Below are 27078 nucleotides of genomic sequence, written 5' to 3'. Positions count from 1 at the left end.
GCGTCTGTAATTTACATCATAGGTAGACCTCAACTATGGGAGACAAACTGAGAAAAAAAATCCAGAAAATCACATTGTCTGTTTTTTTTATCATTTTTTTTGCATATTATGGTGGAAAATAAGTATTTGGTCAGAAACAAACAATCAAGATTTCTGGCTCTCACAGACCTGTAACTTCTTCTTTAAGAGTCTCCTCTTTCCTCCACTCATTACCTGTAGTAATGGCACCTGTTTAAACTTGTTATCAGTATAAAAAGACACCTGTGCACACCCTCAAACAGTCTGACTCCAAACTCCACTATGGTGAAGACCAAAGAGCTGTCAAAGGACACCAGAAACAAAATTGTAGCCCTGCACCAGGCTGGGAAGACTGAATCTGCAATAGCCAACCAGCTTGGAGTGAAGAAATCAACAGTGGGAGCAATAATTAGAAAATGGAAGACATACAAGACCACTGATAATCTCCCTCGATCTGGGGCTCCACGCAAAATCCCACCCCGTGGGGTCAGAATGATCACAAGAACGGTGAGCAAAAATCCCAGAACCACGCGGGGGGACCTAGTGAATGAACTGCAGAGAGCTGGGACCAATGTAACAAGGCCTACCATAAGTAACACACTACGCCACCATGGACTCAGATCCTGCAGTGCCAGACGTGTCTCACTGCTTAAGCCAGTACATGTCCGGGCCCGTCTGAAGTTTGCTAGAGAGCATTTGGATGATCCAGAGGAGTTTTGGGAGAATGTCCTATGGTCTGATGAAACCAAACTGGAACTGTTTGGTAGAAACACAACTTGTCGTGTTTGGAGGAAAAAGAATACTGAGTTGCATCCATCAAACACCATACCTACTGTAAAGCATGGTGGTGGAAACATCATGCTTTGGGGCTGTTTCTCTGCAAAGGGGCCAGGACGACTGATCCGGGTACATGAAAGAATGAATGGGGCCATGTATTGTGAGATTTTGAGTGCAAACCTCCTTCCATCAGCAAGGGCATTGAAGATGAAACGTGGCTGGGTCTTTCAACATGACAATGATCCAAAGCACACCGCCAGGGCAAAGAAGGAGTGGCTTCGTAAGAAGCATTTCAAGGTCCTGGAGTGGCCTAGCCAGTCTCCAGATCTCAACCCTATAGAAAACCTTTGGAGGGAGTTGAAAGTCCGTGTTGCCAAGCGAAAAGCCAAAAACATCACTGCTCTAGAGGAGATCTGCATGGAGGAATGGGCCAACATACCAACAACAGTGTGTGGCAACCTTGTGAAGACTTACAGAAAACGTTTGACCTCTGTCATTGCCAACAAAGGATATATTAAAAAGTATTGAGATGAAATTTTGTTTCTGACCAAATACTTATTTTCCACCATAATATGCAAATAAAATGTTAAAAAAACAGACAATGTGATTTTCTGGATTTTTTTTTCTCAGTTTGTCTCCCATAGTTGAGGTCTACCTATGATGTAAATTACAGACGCCCCTCTCATCTTTTTAAGTGGTGGAACTTGCACTATTGCTGACTGACTAAATACTTTTTTGCCCCACTGTATATATATACATATATATATGTATATATGTGTGTGTGTGTGTGTATATATATATTCACATAAAGACACTGGTCTGATAAGACCCCGACCCATATACATGTTCTATCCTGTAGCCTGGGTCAGGATCCTATCAGACCAGTGTCTGCATGATTTCATATCAGTAAATCTAAGGTGGTAAACACGAAAAATAAAAAAACACGAAATATGAAAAATAAAAGGTAAAACCTTTTTAAAAAAATAGTTGAGGATGAATATATATTTACTATATGGAGACCCGATGCTATCGCATTGGGAGGGCGGTAATGTCACGATGGGGTCAGGCTTTGCAGCGTTGAGAATCTCTCCCCCCCATGTGCTCGCCCACCTATCCACTCTCTCTTTCCCCCGTTTGTGCTCTCTTCTTTGACCTGTCTACCCCATGTGCTCTGCGCTCCTCTTGTACAAGAAAAAAACACTCAAAGGGCACGTATGCGTCTTACTTATAATTTTCTCCCCAACACATCCGCACAGATCCAGATCCAAAAATGAAATATTAAACTGATCACAAACAAAAGTGAACTTGATACCGCAATCATTAGAGTTAATGTATTCTACAAATTCCGGTATGGCAGACACATCGCCCCCCCCCCCCACCAAAAAAAAAATTTGCTGCACGCGGAGAGTAGCCTTCCAGCCCACACAGTTAGATCCATACCTGTGGGAGAATTTATTAGGTCCAAACGCAATTGCAGTGGGGAGGAGGATAGACAGAAGGAATTTAATAAATTAAACAACAAATTTAAAACCCGTAAATACCCTAGTTGGACTTTAAGAAGAGCCGCAAACGTAGTCAATAGAAAACGGAGGGAGGATTTATTAATTCCAAATAGTGATAATCTATTAAGAAAGAAGTAGTATGACAAAAAACCTTATGTGTGTTTGCAATTTTCCTCCCAATTCAATCAAATCAAAGGTATTATCAACAGGAGATTATCTATCCTATATGAGGATGAAATATTGTCGGATATTTTGAAGGATGGAATAAATGTGGTTTCGAGAAGGGCACGTACTATTGGTGATTCAATTGCCCCAAATTCTTCCTCTGTTTCCAATAAAACCAGATCCAGTACATGGCTGGAATGTAAGGGTTTTTTTTAGATGTGGGACCTCTGCATGTAGCACCTGTGCACATATACAATTAGGTAACATTTTCCAGAATTCGGATAATACCAAAGAGTATAAAATAAATAGTTTTATAAATTGCCATACGAAAAATGTGGTATATAAGGTAGATTGCATATTATGCCAGATCTTTTATATAGGGTGTACGTCACGCAAATTAAAAACTCGAATAACTGAACACATTAGAGACGCTATTAACCCCAATATAAGAAATACAAATAAAAACATCTCCATGGTATCGAGACATTTTAATTTACAACATAATGGGGATATCACCGCTCTAAGGCCGGCTTCACACTTGCGAGTTTTACGGACGTAAGAGCGCAGAAACTACGTCCGTAAAACTCGCAAAAAATACGGCACAATTATTCTCTATGCCCCTGCTCCTATCTGCCGTATTTTACTGATCAGTATTATACGGCTTTCTACGGCCGTACAAAATCGCAGCATGCTGCGTTTGTCACCATACTGCGCAAGAAATACGCCAATGAAAGTCTATGGAAGCGTGAAAAATACGGATTACACACGGACAAGCAGTGTGACTTGTGAGAAATACGCAGCGCTGTTAGAGAGAAAAGCCGGTAATTCAGTGCGGTGTACAGTAAAATCACACTGACAGCTTACAGTAGAATAGGTAGAATAAATGTGTACACATAGAATAGGTATATATATATATATATGTCAGTGAGACACATATACAGTTAGGTCCATATATATTTGGACAGAGACAACATTTTTCTAATTTTTGTTGTAGACATTACCACAATGAATTTTAAACAAAACAATTCAGATGCAGTTGAAGTTCAGACTTTCAGCTTTCATTTGAGGGCATCCACATTAAAATTGGATGAAGGGTTTAGGAGTTTCAGCTCCTTAACATGTGCCACCCTGTTTTTAAAGGGACCAAAAGTAATTGGACAGATTAAATAATTTTAAATAAAATGTTCATTTCTAGTACTTGGTTGAAAACCCTTTGTTGGCAATGACTGCCTGAAGTCTTGAACTCATGGACATCACCAGACACAGTGTTTGCTCCTTTTTGATGCTCTGCCAGGCCTCCACTGCGGTGGTTTTCAGTTGCTGTTTGTTTGTGGGCCTTTCTGTCTGAAGTTTAGTCTTTAACAAGTGAAATACATGCTCAATTGGGTTGAGATCAGGTGACTGACTTGGCCATTCAAGAATATTCCACTTCTTTGCTTTAATAAACTCCTGGGTTGCTTTGGCTTTATGTTTTGGGTCATTGTCCATCTGTAGTATGAAATGACGACCAATCAGTTTGGCTGCATTTGGCTGGATCTGAGCACACAGTATGGCTCTGAATACCTCAGAATTCATTCGGCTGCTTCTGTCCTGTGTCACATCATCAATAAACACTAGTGACCCAGTGCCACTGGCAGCCATGCATGCCCAAGCCATCACACCGCCTCCATCGTGTTTTACAGATGATGAGGTATGCTTTGGATCATGAGCTGTACCACGCCTTCGCCATACTTTTCTCTTTCCATCATTCTGGTAGAGGTTGATCTTGGTTTCATCTGTCCAAAGAATGTTCTTCCAGAACTGTGCTGGCTTTTTTAGATGTTTTTTAGCATAGTCCAGTCTAGCCTTTTTATTCTTGATGCTTATGAGTGGCCTTGCACCGTGCAGTGATCCCTCTGTATTTACTTTCATGCAGTCTTCTCTTTATGGTAGATTTGGATATTGATCACCGACCTCCTGGAGAGTGTTGTTCACTTGGTTGGCTGTTGTGAAGGGGTTTCTCTTCACCATGGAGATTATTCTGCGATCATCCACCGCTGTTGTCTTCCGTGAGTGCCCAGGTCTTTTTGCATTGATGAGTTCACCAGTGCTTTCTTTCTTTCTCAGGATGTACCAAACTGTAGATTTTGCCACTCCTAATATTGTAGCAATTTCTCGGATGGGTTTTTTCTGTTTTCGCAGCTTAAGGATGGCTTGTTTCACCTGCATGGAGAGCTCCTTTAACCGCATGTTTACTTCACAGCAAAACCTTCCAAATGCAAGCACCACACCTCTAATCAACTCCAGGCCTTTTATCTGCTTAATTGAGAATGACATAACAAAGGGATTGCCCACACCTGTCCATGAAATAGCCCTGGAGTCAATTGTCCAATTACTTTTGGTCCCTTTAAAAACAGGGTGGCACATGTTAAGGAGCTGAAACTCTTAAACCCTTCATCCAATTTTAATGTGGATACCCTCAAATGAAAGCTGAAAGTCTGAACTTCAGCTGTATCTGAATTGTTTTGTTTAAAATTCATTGTGGTAATGTCTGTAACCAAAATTAGAAAAATGTTGTCTCTGTCCAAATATATATGGACCTAACTGTATGTATATATATTACTATTTATTCCAGCGCTATACAGCTTGAAAGCCGGTAATTCAATTACCGGCTTTTTCTTTCTTCTTCCTAAAACCCGACATGATATGAGACATGGTTTACATACAGTAAACCATGTCTTCGCTCCATTTTTTTTGCAGATTCCACACTACTAATGTCAGTAGTGTGTATCTGCAAAATTTGGCCGTTCTAGCTCTTAAAATAAAGGGTTATAAATAAAGGGTTCCTAGAAAGCTCCCAGGCTTTCTAGGTAAGTTCCCACGATCTACGAACATCCAGCAGAGGGCGCCTCACCGCAAATGAAGCTAAATATAGCTCATTGATCTATATTTAGACTCATTCCCGGGGGTTTTGCAGCAAGGAGCAGCCTGCATTAGCGGAACTCCTTGCTGCAAAATGTTTTAACCCCTTCAGAAGGATTTACATCGTTGGACGTTACAGATCTGCGGAGGGTAAGGATATTGTTGGTTTATTATGTTTTTTCTTTCACAGAACATAGTAACATAGTAACATAGTTAGTAAGGCCGAAAAAAGACATTTGTCCATCCAGTTCAGCCTATATTCCATCATAATAAATACCCAGATCTACGTCCTTCTACAGAACCTAATAATTGTATGATACAATATTGTTCTGCTCCAGGAAGACATCCAGGCCTCTCTTGAACCCCTCGACTGAGTTCGCCATCACCACCTCCTCAGGCAAGCAATTCCAGATTCTCACTGCCCTAACAGTAAAGAATCCTCTTCTATGTTGGTGGAAAAACCTTCTCTCCTCCAGACGCAAAGAATGCCCCCTTGTGCCCGTCACCTTCCTTGGTATAAACAGATCCTCAGCGAGATATTTGTATTGTCCCCTTATATACTTATACATGGTTATTAGATCGCCCCTCAGTCGTCTTTTTTCTAGACTAAATAATCCTAATTTCGCTAATCTATCTGGGTATTGTAGTTCTCCCATCCCCTTTATTAATTTTGTTGCCCTCCTTTGTACTCTCTCTAGTTCCATTATATCCTTCCTGAGCACCGGTGCCCAAAACTGGACACAGTACTCCATGTGCGGTCTAACTAGGGATTTGTACAGAGGCAGTATAATGCTCTCATCATGTGTATCCAGACCTCTTTTAATGCACCCCATGATCCTGTTTGCCTTGGCAGCTGCTGCCTGGCACTGGCTGCTCCAGGTAAGTTTATCATTAACTAGGATCCCCAAGTCCTTCTCCCTGTCAGATTTACCCAGTGGTTTCCCGTTCAGTGTGTAATGGTGATATTGATTCCCTCTTCCCATGTGTATAACCTTACATTTATCATTGTTAAACCTCATCTGCCACCTTTCAGCCCAAGTTTCCAACTTATCCAGATCCATCTGTAGCAGAATACTATCTTCTCTTGTATTAACTGCTTTACATAGTTTTGTATCATCTGCAAATATCGATATTTTACTGTGTAAACCTTCTACCAGATCATTAATGAATATGTTGAAGAGAACAGGTCCCAATACTGACCCCTGCGGTACCCCACTGGTCACAGTGACCCAGTTAGAGACTATACCATTTATAACCACCCTCTGCTTTCTATCACTAAGCCAGTTACTAACCCATTTACACACATTTTCCCCCAGACCAAGCATTCTCATTTTGTGTAGCAACCTCTTGTGCGGCACGGTATCAAACGCTTTGGAAAAATCGAGAACGAGGGTCTTCAGTGACTGGATTGGGCGTAGAATAAAATACTCCAACAACCATTGTTTTTATTTCATTAAAATAATTTTAAATAATGTGTTTGTGTTTTATTTAACCCTTTACTACAATTGGATTAATAATGGATAGGTGTCATAATTGACGCCTCTCCATTATTAATTAGGCTTAATGTCACCTTACAATAGCAAGGTGGCATTAACCCTTCATTACCCCATATCCCACCGCTACACGGGAATGGGAAGAGAGTGGCCAAGTGCCAGAATAGGCGCATCTTCCAGATGTGCCTTTTCTGGGGTGGCTGGGGGCAGATGTTTTTAGCCAGGGGGGGCCAATAACCGTGGACCCTCTCCAGGCTATTAATATCTGCCCTCAGTCACTGGCTTTACTACTCTGGCGGAGAAAATTGCGCGGGAGCCTACGCCAATTTTTTCCGCCATTTAACCCTTTATTTTAAGAGCTAGAACGGCCAAATTTTGCAGAGACACTCTAATGACATTAGTAGTGTGGAATCTGCAAAAAAATGGAGAGAAGACATGGTTTACTGTATGTAAACCATGTCTCAAATCATGTCGGGTTTAGGAAGGAGAAAGAAAAAGTCGGTAATTGAATTACCGGCTTTCAAGCTGTATAGCGCTGGAAAAAATATTAATATATATACATATATGTGTCTAATGACATATATATATATATATATATATATATAGACAGTATATATATATATTTTTTTCTTTTTGGGACACATGGATCACTTCTATAGCGGTATGTTGGTTTTGCAAGCCTGCGAGAAAACCACGCAGTACGGATGCCATACGGATTACATACGGAGGATGCCATGCGCAAAAAACGCTGACACACCCTGCCTACGGAGGAGCTACGGACCACTATTTTCGGGACATTTCAGCGTATTACGGCCGTAATATACGGACCGTATTTTCATACGCTGAGTGTGAAGCCGGCCTAAGGGTGCAGGGTATTGAGAAAGTGTATATGTCACATCGCGGAGGAGATTCAAGGAGACGCCTGCTCACTAGAGAGGCTTTTTGGATCTACAATCTAAATACTCGTTATCCTGCAGGCATGAACAAGAAAAGTGAAATTATGTATCACTATTGTTAGTGTTTTAGTATGTTGTGTATGTTATAGTCTATTTTTAATATGTTCAGACATTTGTTACGAACCTGTCATGTGATGTGGGGGGCGTGTCTTAAGCCTGGAGCTGCATGGGCATGAGTAAGACCGCTATAGGTCGAAACGCGTAGCCGTATTCTTACAATCACCTGTCTGGTCCACTTGTTGTAAGGAATTTTTCTGCTTTTATTGCCACTTTGGATTAATAAAATTTGCAACTGCTCCTGTGCTCTGCTTTCGATGGTCTGGTCGGTGAGCTGGCTGCGACTTTTTTAGTCGCTTTTTTGTTTTGTTTGTTTTTGTATGGACAAACAAGGGACCCAGTCAAGGAGATAGGTAATTCAAGAGATTAAATTTTATTATAAAGAAAATATGGTACACAATAATCCACAAGAAAGATAAAAAATACATATAAGATACAAAAAACGCACGTATGCTGGACCAAAAAATACGTGTCAATCAAATAAATATATATAGACAGCAGAATATAATACTGAACCCCTTAAGGTGACAAAAAAGTATTATAGTAAAAAATATATATATATATATATATATTAATATACTGTGTTACAAACGGAAGGTGGGGGGAGAGAAAAATAAAACTATAAATACAAGGAAAATAAATTCCAAATATTAGATGATGACGACTAAAAAAATCCTTAGCCTCATTAAAGTGCACAGTGCCAATTCATCAATGAATAGTGCAATAACAGAGGGGGTCCGCTGGCCCAAAACTAGATGATTATACTAATAACACACAAAGTGACCAAGTGCATGTAATCAGAAGGAGCAAAGATCGCTCAACACAGTACATCAATATATACCTTTAGGGGTTAATCCGGTCCAGTAGTACGTGCGCCCCGACGCGCGTTTCGGAACAAGTCCTTCGTCAGGGGGTGAGATGGCAGCGGTCAGTGAGTCATTCGGCTGATCCTGGCAGTGGCATGTTTGCAACGGTGTTACGCTGGTGGCACCGCGCAAGAGGATGAGTATAAAGTGTGTGTGTACTGCCTACGGCGTATACAGTGTGTGTGGGTGTGTGATGCGTACGGCGTATACAGTGTGTGTGGTGTGACAGTGTTCCGCTGGTAGTTCCGCGCAAGAGGCTGGTACCATAAGCAGTTTCCAAATTGAGACACCCATCACTTGAGTGTCCCAATATGGAGGTCGGTGAACTTCCGCCTCTTAGAATTCTGGGATCTGGACACATCTGGACGGAACAGGATGTGAAGACATTACAAGGTAAGTATATATTAAGATGAAAAATAGCCAGACAGAAGAAAATAGAAACAGCAAGTAGGTGCATATAGAAAATCACATATGGGTGCGGGTCCATTTACATATACTCAGTCTAGACCACAAGATCCCCAAGGGGAAGAAGAGGAAAAAGGAACAGAAGAGCCAGGGGGTGTACTTTTTTCTTTAGATGGATAATATTTTACCTCCTCTTTTTCCTGATTCCCTCATTTTCTTTCCCTCTTTGGGGTCTTGTCCAGACAAGAGTATTCCTTTAGGGTTACCTGGACACATTCAGGGAGCTATACCCATATGATGGCCTCTATACACACCCACTGGCAGTTTCTTCTATTTATGTCTTTGTCATATATTTCAGGGCTGTGCAAGTATCAGCCCCCAGAGAGGGACAGACAGTGACCAGAATCCAAGGAGTGGGAGCTACAGCGGGTTCCATTATACAGCGTGGACACTAATGCGGGGGTCATTATACAGCGTGGACACTAATGCAGGGGTCATTATACAGTGTGAAAGCTAATGGAGGGGTCATTATAAAGTGTGGTAGATAATGTGGGGGCCGTTACACAGCGTGGGACCTAAGGCAGGAGTCAGTGTGGGAGCTAACGCAGGGGTCACTATTCAGTTTGAAGGTTGCTGTCGGGCCATCATACAGTGTAGGGGCCTATATACAGTGTGGGGACTACTGTGGTGGCCTGTAAAGAGTTTGGTTCCACTGTGAGAGCACAAAGGAGACATTGTACTATGTAAGGCTACGTTCACATTAGTGTCATGCGACGCAGCGTCGCCGACGCAACGCACGACGCAACGGAAACGCACGCAAAAACGCACCATTTTTGATGCATGTGTCGAACGGATGCGTCGTAAAACGCAGCGTTTTTTGTGCGTTTTTGTTGCGTTTTTCAAAAAAACGCAGCGTTTTACAACGCATGCGTTGTCAAACAATGATGTAATCTTTCAACACAATTTAGTGTCTAGACACTAGATAATACCACCAATGAATAGAAGAGGGTGGGTCTAGTGTCTAGACACTAGATAAGGCCACCAATGGGTAGATGAGGGTGGGTATAATGGAATTGTGGTATATATACCCCGGCATAGATTAATTCCAACCTTACAGCATCAAGATGGATCGTCCCATGAAGAGTATCTACCTCAATATGGAGCTGGATTTTGCCCTTGCTATTGCTTATGCTATTGCCTGTCATGAACAGAGGAAAAGAGACAAACTACGAAGAAGGAGTCGTTGGCGTTTTTGGCTACACCCTATAGTGGAAGTCCGAGAGAGTCGTGGAGCCTACCATTGTCTGTTTGGTGAGTTAAACGAAAACCAGGAGAAATACTTTGAGTACACCAGGATGTCTCAAAACAGCTTCCGATATCTGCTGCGTCTGGAGGAAGGAGCCATTTCCAGGCAGGACACGCAGCTCCGTAAAGCAATTTCCCCCGAGGAACGTCTGCTGGTGACTCTACGGTACGTAATGGAATGTGAAGGATTTATATGTTCTTGCCATTTTTTAAAGTAACGTCTTTTGGTTTTGTGGGGTGGGGGATTGTAATTAAAAATGAAAAATTCTTTCATTACAATTTAATTATTTATATTTATTTATTTTTCTTCTTGTCAGTTTCCTGGCTACCGGAGAGACCTTGAGATCACTGCATTTCCAGTTTAGGATTGGAGTCTCCACACTGTCTGGTATTATTGCCGACACATGCCGCGCATTGTGGGACAACCTCCGGGAGGAATTTTTACCCATCCCGACAACAGAATTATGGCAGGCCAACGCCCAAAAATTCGAACAAGTGTGTTCTTTCCCTAACTGTATTGGAGCCGTGGATGGGAAGCACATTAGGATTACCAAGCCTTCAAGAAGTGGATCTCTGTTTTTTAATTATAAAAAATACTTTTCCACCGTGCTCATGGCTATTGCAGGTGCGGACTGCAGGTTTCTCGCTGTGGACATTGGAGCGTTTGGCCGTGCAAATGATTCACGGACATTTAAGGAGTCTGATATGGGCCGAAGATTATACGATAACAATTTTAATTTCCCCCAGCCACGACCTCTTCCCAACACCGAAGGCCCGGCCATGCCATTTGTTGTGGTTGGGGATGAGGCTTTTCAAATGAGTGGCAACCTACTGAAACCCTACTCCAGTCGGGGCTTGGACCACACAAAAAGTATTTTCAATTACAGACTATCCAGAGCCAGAAGAACTGTGGAGTGCGCCTTTGGCATCCTTGTCTCCAAATGGCGTATCTTAGGATCCGCTATAAATTTGAAAATTGAGACAGTGGATGAGGTGGTGAAGGCGTGTGTGGTTCTCCACAATTATGTTATTGATAAAGAGAGAGTCAACGTGGAACTAGATGAACCCATACCCAATCCATTGCCTGATTATCAAGCTCATCCTCTGCGGACAACTGTGGAGATTGCTCATATGAGGGACCAATTTGCTGCATACTTTGTTTCCGATGTTGGGCGTGTTTCATGGCAAGATCAAATGGTTTAATTCATCTTGGTATAATGATACAATAAAAACACTGTCATGTAAACACCGTTGAGTCCATGTCATTTTACCAGCCTATGTAAGGTGTAAGACTCATGCTGGTGTGGTAGATGGAGGCAGGTATATCTCGCCCAGGTGTTTATCCTATGTGAATTAGGCCACTCAGTATCTTCAGGGTGCTAATGGGTTAATGATTGCAGGAATAAAAGATGACCAGCTGGGTGTTTCCAGTGTCTGCCTGGGGCACACAGATTGCCTGCCTGTGTGGGACAAACGTGAGTGAAGAGCTCTGCTCAAGAATTGTGTGATGTTAGCTGGGTGGGAGAAGCCTCCCCAGTTGTTGAGATAGCAACGTATTTGTTTAGTTAGTGCCGGACAGGCTAGGATTTATTTTTATGTTTTTTTCTTTTTTGTGTTGCTTTCACGTTAATAAATCTGACCTGAGGTCAGCCTGCTCAGAAACCTGCTGTACGCCTCAGATTCAATGCACAAACCACGTGTCCTTTGACCCCAGCAAAGGCGATCCCAGAGTGTTTTGTCACATTGTGGTGGAGAACGCGGGCATACCGTGGCACAGGCGACAGCATGGAAGACGTGGTGAAAGCCTTAGTACAGTCCACTGCCGTACAGCAGCAGGCCACTGCCGCACAGCACGAAGCTAATCGCTTGATGGCCGCACAGCTGAAGGAGTTACTGGACATGACGGTTGCAGACCGCCAACTTCTCCAACAGGTGGCGCAGCGCCTGGTGAGCATGCCTGACGCTGACCCGGAAGCAGAGTCCAGAAGGATCCATGTGAGTCGATACTGGCAAAAGCTGACTGCAGAAGATGACGTCGAGGCATACCTGACAACGTTTGAGCGGACGGCATTGAGAGAGAAGTGGCCGAAGGCACGATGGGCCGATTTGATTGCCCCGTTTCTCTCCGGCGAGGCCCAAAAAGCTTACCATGATTTGGACCCGGAGGTCGCTCAGGACTTTGAGAAGCTGAAAGCTGAGATCCTGGCCCGGCTGGGTGTGACGACGGCTGTCCGTGCACAGAGGGTACATCAGTGGACATACCAGCAAGATAAACCAGCGCGGTCTCAGATGTTCGACCTGATCTACTTGACAAAGAAATGGCTGCAACCCGAGGTACTGACAATACCCGAAATAATCCAGCGGGTTGTCCTGGACAAGTACCTGAGAGTACTACCCCCAGCGCTGAAAAGGTGGGTAAGCCAAGGAAATCCCACGACAGCGGATCAACTTGTGGAGTTGGTCGAGCGTTATTCCGTGGCAGAAGGACTTCCCGACGACACCGCCAAACCCCGGTCTGTGCCTCCTCCTCGTGGAACCGGTAAGACTGTTCCAGGGACCACGGGTGAAGGAAAATCGCTTAAAACTGTGGGGGAGGAGTCCGGGACTGCTCGCACTCCGAGACCAAGAGTATTGGACGGTGGTCTCAGTAGGGGACCTGTTAGGTGTTTCCGCTGCCATGAGAAGGGTCATGTTTCTGCGAACTGTCCTGTTACCGCTGAACCCATGCAGTGCGACGTTATAGACTCTAGAAAACGCATGTCTTTGGTTACACAGCTAGTGAGTGTGAATGCGGGTCAAAATGATACAGTGAAACACCTGTGTGAATTATCTGTTGATGGGAAAAATGTTGTGGCATTACTAGACTCTGGAAGTGTGGTGACTCTGGTGAAAGCTAGTCTAGTGGCACTTCCGTCTGGTCCGTCTGACAAGTTTTCTGTGACGTGTGTGCATGGTGACACCCGCTCGTACTTAACAGCGGTCATATGGATTTCTACTCCCTATGGGTCAGTGCAGCACAAAGTGGGACTCGTTCCCGCATTGTTACAGGATGTAATCCTGGGCAGGGATTTTCCCTATTTCTGGCAGTTGTGGGAGAATCAGTTGCTCCTTCACGGTAGCTGTACCCGTGAATCTTCTCCCATGCCATCTGGAGGTCCCGAGTCCCTAGAGGAGACCCCACAGGAAGATGTTGCTGGGGAGGTTAGTGAATCTAACCTTCAGTACCCCTTCTCCGTCATGGCGGGGGAAACAGAGGAAACTGAGGAACTTCAGCGAGAGGCGGAGGCAGACAGCCATCCGGCACCCTGCCTGCCAGATTTGGGAGTCCAGGTGGATGACTTCCACAGCGAGCAAATGAAAGATCCTACCCTGACTCCGGCTAGGAAAAATGTAAAAATGATAGATGGGGTACCCGTAGAACCTGACACTAGGCTAGCGTACCCGTATATGGTTCTTGAAAATGATTTGCTCTACCAGGTAGAAAAAAAAGGGGAAGACACAGTGCAACGGTTAGTGGTACCCAAACCTTATCGGCGGAAGGTACTGGATTTGGCCCACGGACATATAATGGGGGGACATCTGGGGGTACAGAAAACCACAGAAAGGATATTGCATTGTTTTGTGTGGCCTGGAATACATTGTGATGTGCGTAACTATTGTGAGTCCTGTCCAGAGTGCCAAATCGCGGCCCCTAAATCTCAGTTCCGTAGCCCTTTGGTACCCCTTCCTATCATCAGGGTCTCTTTTGAGAGAATTGGGATGGATTTGGTTGGGCCCCTTCCCCGATCCGCACGTGGGCACCAACATATCCTCGTCATCGTGGACTATGCCACTCGTTACCCGGAAGCCGTCCCTTTGCGTAACACAGCTACCAAGACGATCGCCAAGGAATTGGTACAAGTGTTTAGTCGGGTGGGAATTCCAAAACAGATACTCACCGACCAGGGGACTCCCTTTATGTCGAGGGTAATGAAGGAGCTCTGCAGGCTCTTACAAATAGACCCGTTGCGTACGTCTGTCTATCACCCTCAAACAGATGGCCTGGTTGAGCGCTTCAACAAAACTTTAAAACAGATGCTCCGGAAGGCGATAGACAAAGATGGGAAGAACTGGGATTACTTGTTACCCTATTTGCTGTTTGCCATTAGGGAAGTTCCCCAGTCTTCCACAGGATTTTCGCCTTTCGAACTGTTGTACGCCCGTCGTCCCCGGGGACTGCTGGACGTCGCAAAAGAAACCTGGGAAGGTCAAGTCACTCCCTTTAAAACGGTGATCGACCATGTAACACAAATGCAGGATCGTATTGCCGCTGTCATGCCCATTGTTAGGGACCATATGTTACAGGCCCAGGGAGCCCAGAGGCAAAGTTATGATAGAGGCGCTAAGGTCCGTACATTTGCACCCGGCGATAGGGTGTTGGTCCTAATCCCTACGGTGGATAGTAAATTCCTGGCGAAATGTCAGGGCCCATTTGAGGTCCGAGAAAGAGTTGGTGAAGTGAACTATAAAGTGTACCAGCCGGGTAAGAGAAAACCGGAACAGATTTATCATGTGAATCTGATAAAATCCTGGAAAGACCGCTCTGCCCTAACGGCGGATCTGCCCCGTCCGGTTTGTTCACCTACTGTACCAGAGGTGCAGGTTGCTGAGACTCTCTCAGAACGACAAAAATCTGAGGTTAAGCAATTTTTGTTACAGAACCGACAGTTTTTCTCCGAAAAACCTGGCCGGACTAAGTTGGTGAAACATGAGATTGTGACAGAGCCTGGCGTCACTGTTCATGTGAAGCCCTACCGGATTCCGGAAGCCCGCCGTGAAGCCGTCTCCCGGGAAGTGATGGCAATGTTGGACTTAGGAGTCATTGAGGAGTCACACAGCACCTGGTCCAGTCCAATTGTGTTGATACCTAAACCGGATGGCTCCATCCGGTTTTGTAATGACTTTAGGAAACTGAATGCAGTTTCTAAATTTGATGCGTACCCTATGCCCCGGGTCGATGAGTTGATCGACCGGCTTGGTAAAGCCCGATACATTATGACCCTGGATTTAACAAAGGGGTACTGGCAGATTCCTCTGGCCGAGGCGGCCAGAGAGAAGATGGCATTTGCTACACCGGAAGGTCTGTTCCAGTATGTCTATATGCCGTTTGGACTTCACGGAGCTCCCGCAACGTTCCAGAGATTGATGGATCGAGTCTTGAGGCCTCACAGACAGTACGCTTCTGCCTACCTGGATGACATCGTAATTTACAGCATGGACTGGGAAACTCATCTCCAGAAGGTACAAGCGGTGATTGATGACCTGCGAGATGCAGGTTTAACGGCAAACCCCAAGAAATGCCACATCGGGCTTGAAGAAGCCCGATACTTGGGCTACGTGATTGGCCGAGGAGTGGTTAAACCCCAGATCGACAAAATACAGGCAATTCAGGGCTGGCCACAACCAGTGAACAAGAAACAAGTGCAGGCTTTCCTGGGGATTGCCGGCTATTATCGCCGGTTCATACCCAATTTTGCAGCCATGGCTACTCCCTTGACGGATCTTACCAAGGGGAAGGGTTCCGTCATGGTAAAATGGACCTCAGCTGCTGAAGAGGCCTTCCACAGCCTGAAACGGGCTTTGTGCTCTCAGCCCGTACTAGTGACTCCAGATTTCAGCAGCGAGTTTGTGGTACAAACTGATGCCTCTGATACTGGTGTCGGAGCTGTACTTTTCCAGGTGAGGGACGGAGTCGAACACCCGGTCCTCTATCTCAGTCGGAAACTGAATGTACATGAGCAGAGATATGCGGTGGTTGAAAAAGAGTGCCTAGCCATTAAATGGGCTCTCGACTCCCTCAAGTATTACCTGGCTGGTAGGAAGTTTAGGCTGGTCACCGACCATGCCCCTCTCAAGTGGATGCACCTCCACAAGGACCGTAATAGTCGGGTAACCCGGTGGTTCCTTGTCCTGCAGGCTTACTCTTTTACGGTGGAGCACCGACCTGGGGTGCAGATGGGGAACGCCGATGCCCTATCCCGAGTGCACTGTTTCAAAAGTGTTCTTGCTCGACCGGAGTGGTCTGAGCAAGGGGGGGGGATATGTAAGACTCATGCTGGTGTGGTAGATGGAGGCAGGTATATCTCGCCCAGGTGTTTGTCCTATGTGAATTAGGCCACTCAGTATCTTCAGGGTGCTAATGGGTTAATGATTGCAGGAATAAAAGATGACCAGCTGGGTGTTTCCAGTGTCTGCCTGGGGCACACAGATTGCCTGCCTGTGTGGGACAAACGTGAGTGAAGAGCTCTGCTCAAGAATTGTGTGATGTTAGCTGGGTGGGAGAAGCCCCCCCAGTTGTTGAGATAGCAACGTATTTGTTTAGTTAGTGCCGGACAGGCTAGGATTTATTTTTATGTTTTGTTTTTTGTGTTGCTTTCACGTTAATAAATCTGACCTGAGGTCAGCCTGCTCAGAAACCTGCTGTACGCCTCAGATTCAATGCACAAACCACGTGTCCTTTGACCCCAGCAAAGGCGATCCCAGAGTGTTTTGTCACAAAGGTTATTTAACTGTTGTTAATGTCCCCTGATTGTCTAATGCGTTGTGTTTTGAAATAAAGTTCTTGTGCCTTTCCGTTTTCACAAAACAAATCTCCCATATGTTTTTCCATAGTAAACAAATTGTACAATCCAATGTTATATAAACTAATGTGTGTCCCACAAAATTTATGTGAGCACCAGTACCCAAATGGACTGTGACAAAACAAAAAAATATTTCAGCCGTGTGTTCCATAGTTTTGACATATAACATGATCGGCTCCCACCTTGTCAACCATTTTTAATCTTGCAGACTATTTGCATATGGAACCTGGCTTGACAAGGAGGGAGACGATCATGTTTGCACAACTCTACAGGGTTAACACTATTGCACTCAGGATGCTGGTATACGTCCAGAGTCAAATAGTGGCGACACTGTGAACATTGCTACCACCTCACCTGACCAATATTCTTAAGGTACCGTAATAAAACGATTAGCCAACGATCCCGACCAGTGATACGACCGGACCGTGATCGTTGTTTAGTCGTCGCGTGGTTGCTGGAGAGCTGTCACACAGACAGCTCTCCAGCGACAAAAAAAGAGCAAGTCCCCGTGTAATCTGGGTAATATGAAGCGCATGGCCGCACTCACAATGTTTACCATTGTAAATGTAATTTAAAAAAAAAAAAAACCCTTACATTCCGGTGTGTGACACGTCCATCGCCGTCAGCTTTCCGTACTGTGCCAGCCCTAAAGCACAGCACAGCGTTTATTATTAAGTCAACGGTGTGCTCTGCTTTACGGGTGGGAATGACAGTGTCAGTCACTGCGGGAAGATGACGGCGAGGGACGTGGTTGACACCTTTTTTTTTTTTTTGGGGTATTGTTCACTTTTTTGAGTGTTTAAAACACTGCGCTAGTAACCCAATATTCCCTTGTTTACAGCAAAGACATCGCTGGATCGGTGTCAAACACGCCGATCCAACAATGACAGCGTGTGATCAGTTACCCCAAAAAATTCCTAATCATTCGATGACACCTATAATCTCCCAGCAGGGGCCTAATCGTTGGACGATTTCAGAAAAGATAACGTTGGTTACTGACAAAAACCAACTATATCGTTACTGAAATCGTTGTGTGATGGTACATTTTAAAAATTGATATATTGAGCAATGCTGTTTGTGTTTGTAACATCTCATAGTACAATGAGCGACAGCCCTATAAAAAAATGAAAAAAATATTGATAAAATATTGTCAGACATTGCACATCAGGTGTTACAAACACAAGATTTGTTTATACGGCGCACGGTGTGATTTGGTGCAAACTTTATTATACACAATAAAAACTCAGTATATTTTTGAACAAAATAACAATTTTATTTGGGACCCAAAAAAAAAGAAATGGGAAATGTTATGGGGTATCGATATCTGCAATTAAGGGGGATTGATATACCCCACTTTTGGGGGGTGTTGAGGAGACCGAGGAGGAGGATGAGGGGGAGGAAGCAGCATACTCAATGACACTAGACGGGATGCTGACATCAATCCAGCCAGTTGACGGTGGCGAGACTGCCAAAGCAGGAGGTGAGGGAGGAGGAGGGACGACCAGTGTCCTTGGCTGGCTACTCCTGCTCCGGGTAGACCCAGGCTGTGTACTCGGTGTGCTCCTGGTAGACCCAGGCTGGGTACTGGGTGTACTCCGTGTTGACCCAGGCTGGGTACTGGGTGTGCTCCGGGTCAACCCAGGCTGTGTAGTTAGGGTGGTTGTTTTGGGAGCAGCCATAGCCAAGGTTGTAGTGCTTGTCGTCTTCTTCTTTTTTTTCCTCCTCTCTCCCTCTGGGTGTGGGTCGGCTTCCCGTCTGTGTGCCCTTGAAGGCCTGGCAGGAGCAGAACTTTGGGGCTCTGTTCTGTGGTGGCGGTGGCCCTCGGCACGCGGAGCTCTGTGGTGGTGCTCTGCAGCAGGAGTCGGAGTCATGGCAGCCAGCGATGGTACTGCGGGCACATTTGTCGCTGACTGCATGACCCGAGCCTGCTGCAGAGCAGTGACATATGCGTTGTTGCATGCCTGCATGACCGAAATCTGGAGTTCCGGCGTAAGATGTTCAACCATGCCCTTATGAATGGCACTAAAAAAAATGTTTGGCCGGCCTCGAGAGCTCCGATTCTATGTTTTCAAGACGCCGGTCGATATTGGACATTTTATCGCACAGCGCCTTGAAACCATTCTGAAATACGGTGCTCAAATGTAAAAATTCGGGCAGGACCGCCCTGTCCGAGGCCCGCTGTCGGGAAGACCCGAAGGAAGGAGCGACAGAGGCCTCGGCCAGGGGAACATCTGATGGACCGGCTGCCGGTTCGCCAGATTGTGGTGGTGCAGACCTGCTCTCGCTGTGGGATGGCTGCGACGGGTCAGATGGCGCTTCACAAAGGACCGCTCCAGAGGGTCGGACAGTCTCGCGGGTGCTGCTGTGTGTTCTGTGAAAACATAAGGAAACCATTAGTATACTAAATATAACATTTCACATGTGTCATTAATTAACTTTACAGCGGTATCCATTGCCGCCGTTAATATTAACCTATTTTTAATATTGACACTGCATATGCAGCATCAATATTAAAAAAAGAATGCATTTATTTATTTCAAAATAGTCACCCATGGTTGCGGTTTGTAACGCCCGACAATTACGCTTATCGTTGGAACTGCCATGACGTCACGGTCATGTGACCGAGACGTCATCACAGGTCCTGCGAGCTGAGCAACCATGGGAACATAACTTGCCTTGCAGTAGAAGGTATGCCGTGTCTATTATATTTAAGTTTTTTTGTGTAAAAAAACTGGGATACACCTGGATGGGCAATATACTACTCCACTATGAAATATTGCCCGGGCATGGCCAATCTACTATCTTTCTGTGTTCTGTATACTTCGGTTTTCAGGGAAAAAAATAGGAAGTCAAGCTCACCATTGTAGTAATCCCAGAAGGTTCGGAGCACGGAGACGCTGTGTCAAGCGTGAGAAGACCAGAAATGAAGAAAAAATTCGAGGTCACCGAGGCGTGAAAAGTAAAAACTAAATACTTTATTCACTTCAATCAGAAGCAGAGGATGAAACATCAGCACAATACAATAAAAACACTATCTACGCGTTTCAGGTCTGATGTTCCCTGTCACCTGAAACGCGTAGATAGTGTCTATTGTATTGTGCTGATGTTTCATCCTCTGCTTATGATTGAAGTGAATAAAAGTATGTGTTTTTTACTTTTCACGCCTCGGTGAGCTTGCATTTTTTTCTTCATTTCTATACTTCGTACTTGCCAAAATAAATCGCTGGGCAATAAGCTACGTGGCTGGAATATAGTACGTGAATATGCATGTTGTAAAAACTAGGTGTGTGCATAGGTACTATACTTACTCTCTGCTGTCAAGGACCGGTCGCAAGAACTGCAAAATACGGTTGTATTTGTAGACAGAGGTCCTTGACGCTGCAGCACCACTACGGATCTGTCCCTCCTTTTTCAGGTCCCTCTTGAAACGGTCCTTCATGGAGCGCCATCTGGTCTTCAATTGTTTAACTGTGTATAAATTAAAAAAAGAAAAAAAGTTTTAGAGAAAATATTGAAAACGATTACGCAACCGTGTGCAATCCCAATAGAAGACATCACAGACGGTTGTGTATTTCCACCCTAGGCTTATACTCGAGTCAATAAGTTTTCCCAGATTTTTGTGGCAAAATTAGGGGGGTCGGCTTATACTCGGGTCGGCTTATACTCGAGTATATACGGTAATATATATACATACAGTCATGGCCAAAAGTATTGACACCCCTGCAATTCTGTCAGATAATACTCAGTTTCTTCCTGAACATGATTGCAAACACAAATTATTTGGTATTAGTATCTTCATTTAATTTGTCTTAAATGAAAAAAACACAAAAAGAATTGTTCTAAAGCCAAATTGGATATAATTCCACACCAAACATAAAAAAGGGGGTGGACAAAAGTATTGGCACTGTTCGAAAAATCATGTGATGCTTCTCTAACTTGTGTAATTAACAGCACCTGTAACTTACCTGTGGCACCTAACAGGTGTTGGCAATAACTAAATCACACTTGCAGCCAGTTGACATGGATTAAAGTTGACTCAACCTCTGTCCTGTGTCCTTGTGTGTACCACATTGAGCATGGAGAAAAGAAAGACCAAAGAACTGTCTGAGGACTTGAGAAACTAAATTGCGAGGAAGCATGAACAATCTCAAGGCTACAAGTCCATCTCCAGAGACCTGAATGTTCCTGTGTCTACCGTGCGCAGTGTTATCAAGAAGTTTAAAGCCCATGGCACCATGGCTAACCTCCCTAGATGTGGATGGAAAAGAAAAATTGACAAGAGATTTCAATGCAAGATTGTGCGGATGTTGGATAAAGAACCTCAACTAACATCCAAACAATCATAAGACTACTAGAAGAAAAGAAGAAGGAGCACTGATCCAATATAATAAAAATTCAATAAAAATATTATTATTCATGCCTGATTGACATTTTGCTTTCATCCAGTGTATTTATATCTTGTGGTCCATCTAATTTGTACATGATCCAGTGATGTTTTGCAATATTTGGTTTTTGTGCTATGTCCCTTATTATTATGTTATCCATAGTCTATGTAAGTTTGTTATGTGATAAATTAAATAAAATATTTGTATTGAATTTGTATTATATTGAATCAGTGCTCCTTCTTCTTTTCCTCTAGTAGTCTTATGATAGTTTGGAAGGGATCCTTGGGAATATAGTGAGGAACTTAATTGGTGTTATAACATCCAAACAAGTTCAAGCTGCCCTGCAGTCTGAGGGTACAACAGTGTCAACCCGTACTATCCGTCGGCATCTGAATGAAAAGGAACTGTATGGTAGGAGACCCAGGAAGACCCCACTTCTTACCCCGAGACCTAAAAAAGCCAGGCTGGAGTTTGCCAAAACTTACCTGAAAAAGCCTAAAACGTTTTAGAAGAATGTTCTCTGGTCAGATGAGACAAAAGTAGAGCTTTTTGGGCAAAGGCATCAACATAGAGTTTACAGGAGAAAAAAAGAGGCATTCAAAGAAAAGAACACGGTCCCTACAGTCAAACATGGCAGAGGTTCCCTGATGTTTTGGGGTTGCTTTGCTGCCTCTGGCACTGGACTGCTTGACCGTGTGCATGGCATTATGAAGTCTGAAGACTACCAACAAATTTTGCAGCATAATGTAGGGCCCAGTGTGAGAAAGCTGGGTCTCCCTCAGAGGTCATGGGTCTTCCAGATGGACAATGACCCAAAACACACTTCAAAAAGCACTAGAAAATGGTTTGAGAGAAAGCACTGGTGACTTCTAAGGTGGCCAGCAATGAGTCCAGACCTGAATCCCATAGAACACCTGTGGAGAGATCTAAAAATGGCAGTTTGGAGAAGGCACCCATCAAATATCAGGGACCTGGAGCAGTTTGCCAAAGAAGAATGATCTAAAATTCCAGCAGAGCATTGTAAGAAACTCATTGATGGTTACCGGAAGCGGTTGGTCGAAGTTATTTTGGCTAAAGGTTGTACAACCAAGTATTAGGCTGAGGGTGCCAATACTTTTGTCTGGCCCATTTTTGGAGTTTTGTGTGAAATGTTCAATGTTTTGCTTTTTGCTTCATTCTCTTTTGTGTTTTTACATTTAAGGCAAATTAAATGAAGATAATAATACCAAAGAATTTGTGTTTGCAATCATGTTCAGGAAGAAACTGAGTATTGTCTGACAGAATTGCCGCCTTTTCTCTCTAACACCGCTGCGTATTTCTCGCAAGTCACACTGCTGGTCCGTGTATAATCCGTATTTTTCTGGCTTCCATAGACTTTCATTGGCGATTTTTTTTTGCGCAATACGGTGACAAACGCAGCATGCTGCGATTTTCTACGGCCGCAGAAGCCCGTATAATACGGATCAGTAAAATACGGCAGATAGGAGCAGGGGCATAGAGAATCATTGTACCATATGCAATCTGTATTTTCAGCACCTCTCTTACGTCCGTAAAACACGGTAGTGTGACGCCGGCCTCATACGTCTGGGTGGGTGAGCGGATGAAATCCTCGTATCTGCACGTTTGTACACCGCTCATCGTGCCCCCTGAAGTGCCATATTAATGCCAGCATGAAGGAACAAGAAGAGCCAGCATTATGTGACCCTTAGCCGGACACTGGAAGGGGGTAAATAAGCGAGATTTCTGCATTTTAGCTCCGTGTGTGGAGGCGATAGCACAATCATATGCCGCCATATACTAGACGTCCGGTAACCGGTAATAATTCCCTCGTGTGGGGTCTATTTGTCTCCAGAGAAATCACACGTTACATTCCACACATAACATTGTTAAGCTATTTTCTCTTCGCCACGACAGCACCCACTGAGAGAGGGGATCCGCCCCTAGGAACAGGAAACCCTACGGAAAGATAAAAGGGGCGGCCCCCCTCGCTCCCACAGTTTGGTTTCCTGTTCCTACGGGAAAATCCACGGAGTGAAGAGGATGCCCAGCCTGGATGCCGCTTGCGCAGTTTACCTGTGAGGACGGCAAGGGCTCCAGGTCTGGAAGCAGCGTCGGGGGTACTGGTTCAGTTTCCCCCCTCTGCTGGCAGACGCCGTGAGGCCAGGACGGGGGTTACTGGCTCACAGAAGATTTGTCCGATGGTCTGCGGGGTGAGCGCCGGTAAGAAGCATCGCACCGTCCTCGGCGGACACTCAGGCAGCATGGAGCCCGTGTATGCCCCCGGAAGTGCAGGTAAGCTTCCGGGGTGCTGGAGGAGGGAGACGGCGCCTGCGCTGATGCCGGTGACAGCATAGGCGCATACAGTATGGCCGCGACCCGGAAGTGGTTAGCACTTCCGGGTTCGACAGGAAGAAGATGGCGGCCCCCATGTGAAAAGGACGCCGGCGCTGACAATCCGGCGTCCAAGATGGATTCTGCGAGGGAGCCTGCGATGCCTTCTGTGGAAGTCACCGCTATCACCCCACGCAGCCGTACCAGCAGCAGCCGCTCTAGACAGAGCGGATCTTCTAGGAAGAAATCGGATCGACCTATTCCTCCGCCTATGCCTCAGTCTCCTCCTCAGCCGGTACCTTGACAGACAGCTTCACTGGGTGAGTGTGCATCTACCCCACTAAGCTGATTATTGTCCCTCTCCCTCTGTACACCTTAGGCAAAAAGAACAGAAAAAACGAAACACAAACAGTGTGCGTTATGTCTCCAGCCCCTTCCGGATAGTCACACTAAGAGGCTTTGTAAATCATGTATTGATATTACGTTACGGGAGGAAGCCTCAGTTAAATCAGAAGATATCAGAGCCATGATTAGGGAAGAATTACGAGCCCTGCATAGTTCTGACAAAGAGCTGTGTACCAAGGGGAAAATGGGATACGTTTCCCCTATATCTGACCAGTCTTCTGATATAGAGGATGCAGACTCGGATAAATCCCAAGAGAATGTTTCCTCAGACGAGGATCAGGATACATGCTTTCCCACGGACAGTATTGATAACCTGGTGAAATCCGTTTGTAACACCATGGGCATCGAGGATTCTAAGGTCCCTAGAACACAGCAAGACATAATGTTTTCTGGTCTATCCGAAAAGAAAAGACCCTCCTTTCCGGTAATAGCGGCAGTGAAAAATTTAATCAAAAAAGAGTGGGAAAGCAAGGGGCAAAGGCGTTTACCACCGTCTTCAAAAAGGCGTTATCCCTTCAATGATGAAGAATTCTCTATCCATCGGCCTTATCAAATGAAATTCCCGTCTCTACTATTCTAGAGTTTCTTCAGAAAGGACGTGATTTAGGCCTTTCAGTTAGTACTCTAAAAGTACAAGTTTCTGCTCTAGGGGCCTTGTATAGTCACAATGTTGCGGGTAATAGGTGGATAGCTAGATTTATTTCAGCCTGCCAGAGATCAGAGCCAGTTCAGATTCCCCAGATACCTCCTTGGGATATTAATTTGGTCCTGGAAGCCTTAACAGGTCACCCGTTTGAGCCTCTGGACTCAGCTCACATTAAATGTATTTCCCTTAAGACTGCTCGTCGCGCTGGTATCGGCAAGAAGGGTAAGTGACATACAGGCGTTATCAGTAGATCCTGCCTTTATGTCAATTTTTCCAGATAGAATTGTTCTGAAAACAGACCCTTCCTACCTACCTAAAATGTGTACTAAATTTCATAGGTCTCAAGAAATCCTTCTTCCTTCTTTCTATAATAACCCTACAAATCAGGAGGAAGAAAATTACCATACTTTAGATGTGAGAAGGGCTATAATAACTTATCTGGATAGGACTAGCGCCTGGAGGAAGAGCAGGGCTCTTTGTTTCATTCCAGGGTCAAAGAAAAGGATCTGGTGTAACAAAAGGCACATTATCCCGATTGATTCGGGAGGCGATATACCTGGCCTATTCTTTCTAAAGGGGAGAATCCACCTGAGGCTGTGATGGCACATTCCACCCGGGCGATAGCATCATCCTGCGCTGAGCGAGCAGAGGTTCCTATAGAACTCATATGTAAGGCCGCAACCTGGTCTTCTCCTTCTACCTTCTATAGTCACTATAGATTAGATCTATCTGCCTCCACTGATTTGTGTTTCGGTAGATCAGTTCTTACTATGATAATCCCCCCCAAATAACTATCTCTGAAAGTCTCTCAGTGGGTGCTGTCGTGGCGAAGAGAAAACATCGGATTACGTACCGGTAATGCTCTTTTATAGAGCCACAACAGCACCCCTTCACTTCCCTCCCATTTAAATATATTAGTTTGCATATGAGCACTGTTAAGGGTGGTGGATTCTTGTAATTATACGTAGTTATGTTAAAATAAATTATATAGAATTACCTACTAAAACTGGTGGGCGGTTCCTCGCAATCTCTGTAACCCAAACTGTGGGAGCAAGGGGGAACGCCCCTTTTATCTCTCCGTAGGGTTTCCTGTTCCTAGGGGCGGATCCCCTCTCTCAGTGGGTGTTGTTGTGGCTCTATAAAAGAGCATTACCGCTACGTAATCCGGTGTTTTCACACTACCGCCATACCCCCACACACAGTATAATGTTCTCATAGTACCGCCATACCCCCACACACAGTATAATGTTCTCATAGTACCGCCATACCCCCACACACAGTATAATGTTCTCATAGTACCGCCATCCCACCACACAGTATAATGTTCTCATAGTACCGCCATACCCTCACACAGTGTAATGTTCTCATAGTACCGCCATACCCCCCACACAGTATAATGTTCTCATAGTACCGCCATACCCCCACACACAGTATAATGTTCTCATAGTACCGCCATACCCCCACACACAGTATAATGTTCTCATAGTACCGCCATACACAGTATAATGTTCTCATAGTACTGCCATACCCCCACACACAGTATAATGTTCTCATAGTACCGCCATACCCCCACACAGTATAATGTTCTCATAGTACCGCCATACCCCCACACACAGTATAATGTTACTACAGTACAGCCATACCCCCATCCACAGTATGTTCTCACAGTACCTCCATCCCACCACACACAGTATAATGTTCTTATAGTACCGCCATCCCACCACACACAGTATAATGTTCTTATAGTACCGCCGTACCCCCACACACAGTATAATGTTCTCATAGTACCGCCACACCCCAACACACAGTATAATGTTCTCATAGTACCGCCATACACCCACACACAGTATAATGATCTCATAGTACCGCCATCCCACCACACAGTATAATGTTCTCATAGTACCGCCATACCCCCACACAGTATAATGTTCTCATAGTAGCACCATATCCCCCACACAGTATAATGTTCTCATCGTACCGCCATACCCCCACACACAGTATAATGTTCTCATAGTACCGCCATACCCCCACACACAGTATAATGTTCTCATAGTTCCGCCATACCCCCACACAGTATAATGTTCTCATAGTACCGCCATACCCCCACACACAGTATAATGTTCTCATAGTACCGCCATACCCCCACACACATTATAATGTTCTCATAGTACCGCCATACCCTCACACAGTATAATGTTGTCATAGTACCGCCATACCCCCACACACAGTATAATGTTCTCAAGTAC

Source organism: Ranitomeya imitator, chromosome 2 (assembly GCF_032444005.1).
Source record: "Ranitomeya imitator isolate aRanImi1 chromosome 2, aRanImi1.pri, whole genome shotgun sequence".
In the NCBI taxonomy this organism is placed as follows: Eukaryota; Metazoa; Chordata; class Amphibia; order Anura; family Dendrobatidae; genus Ranitomeya; species Ranitomeya imitator.
Note: the sequence above shows the minus strand (reverse complement) of the source record.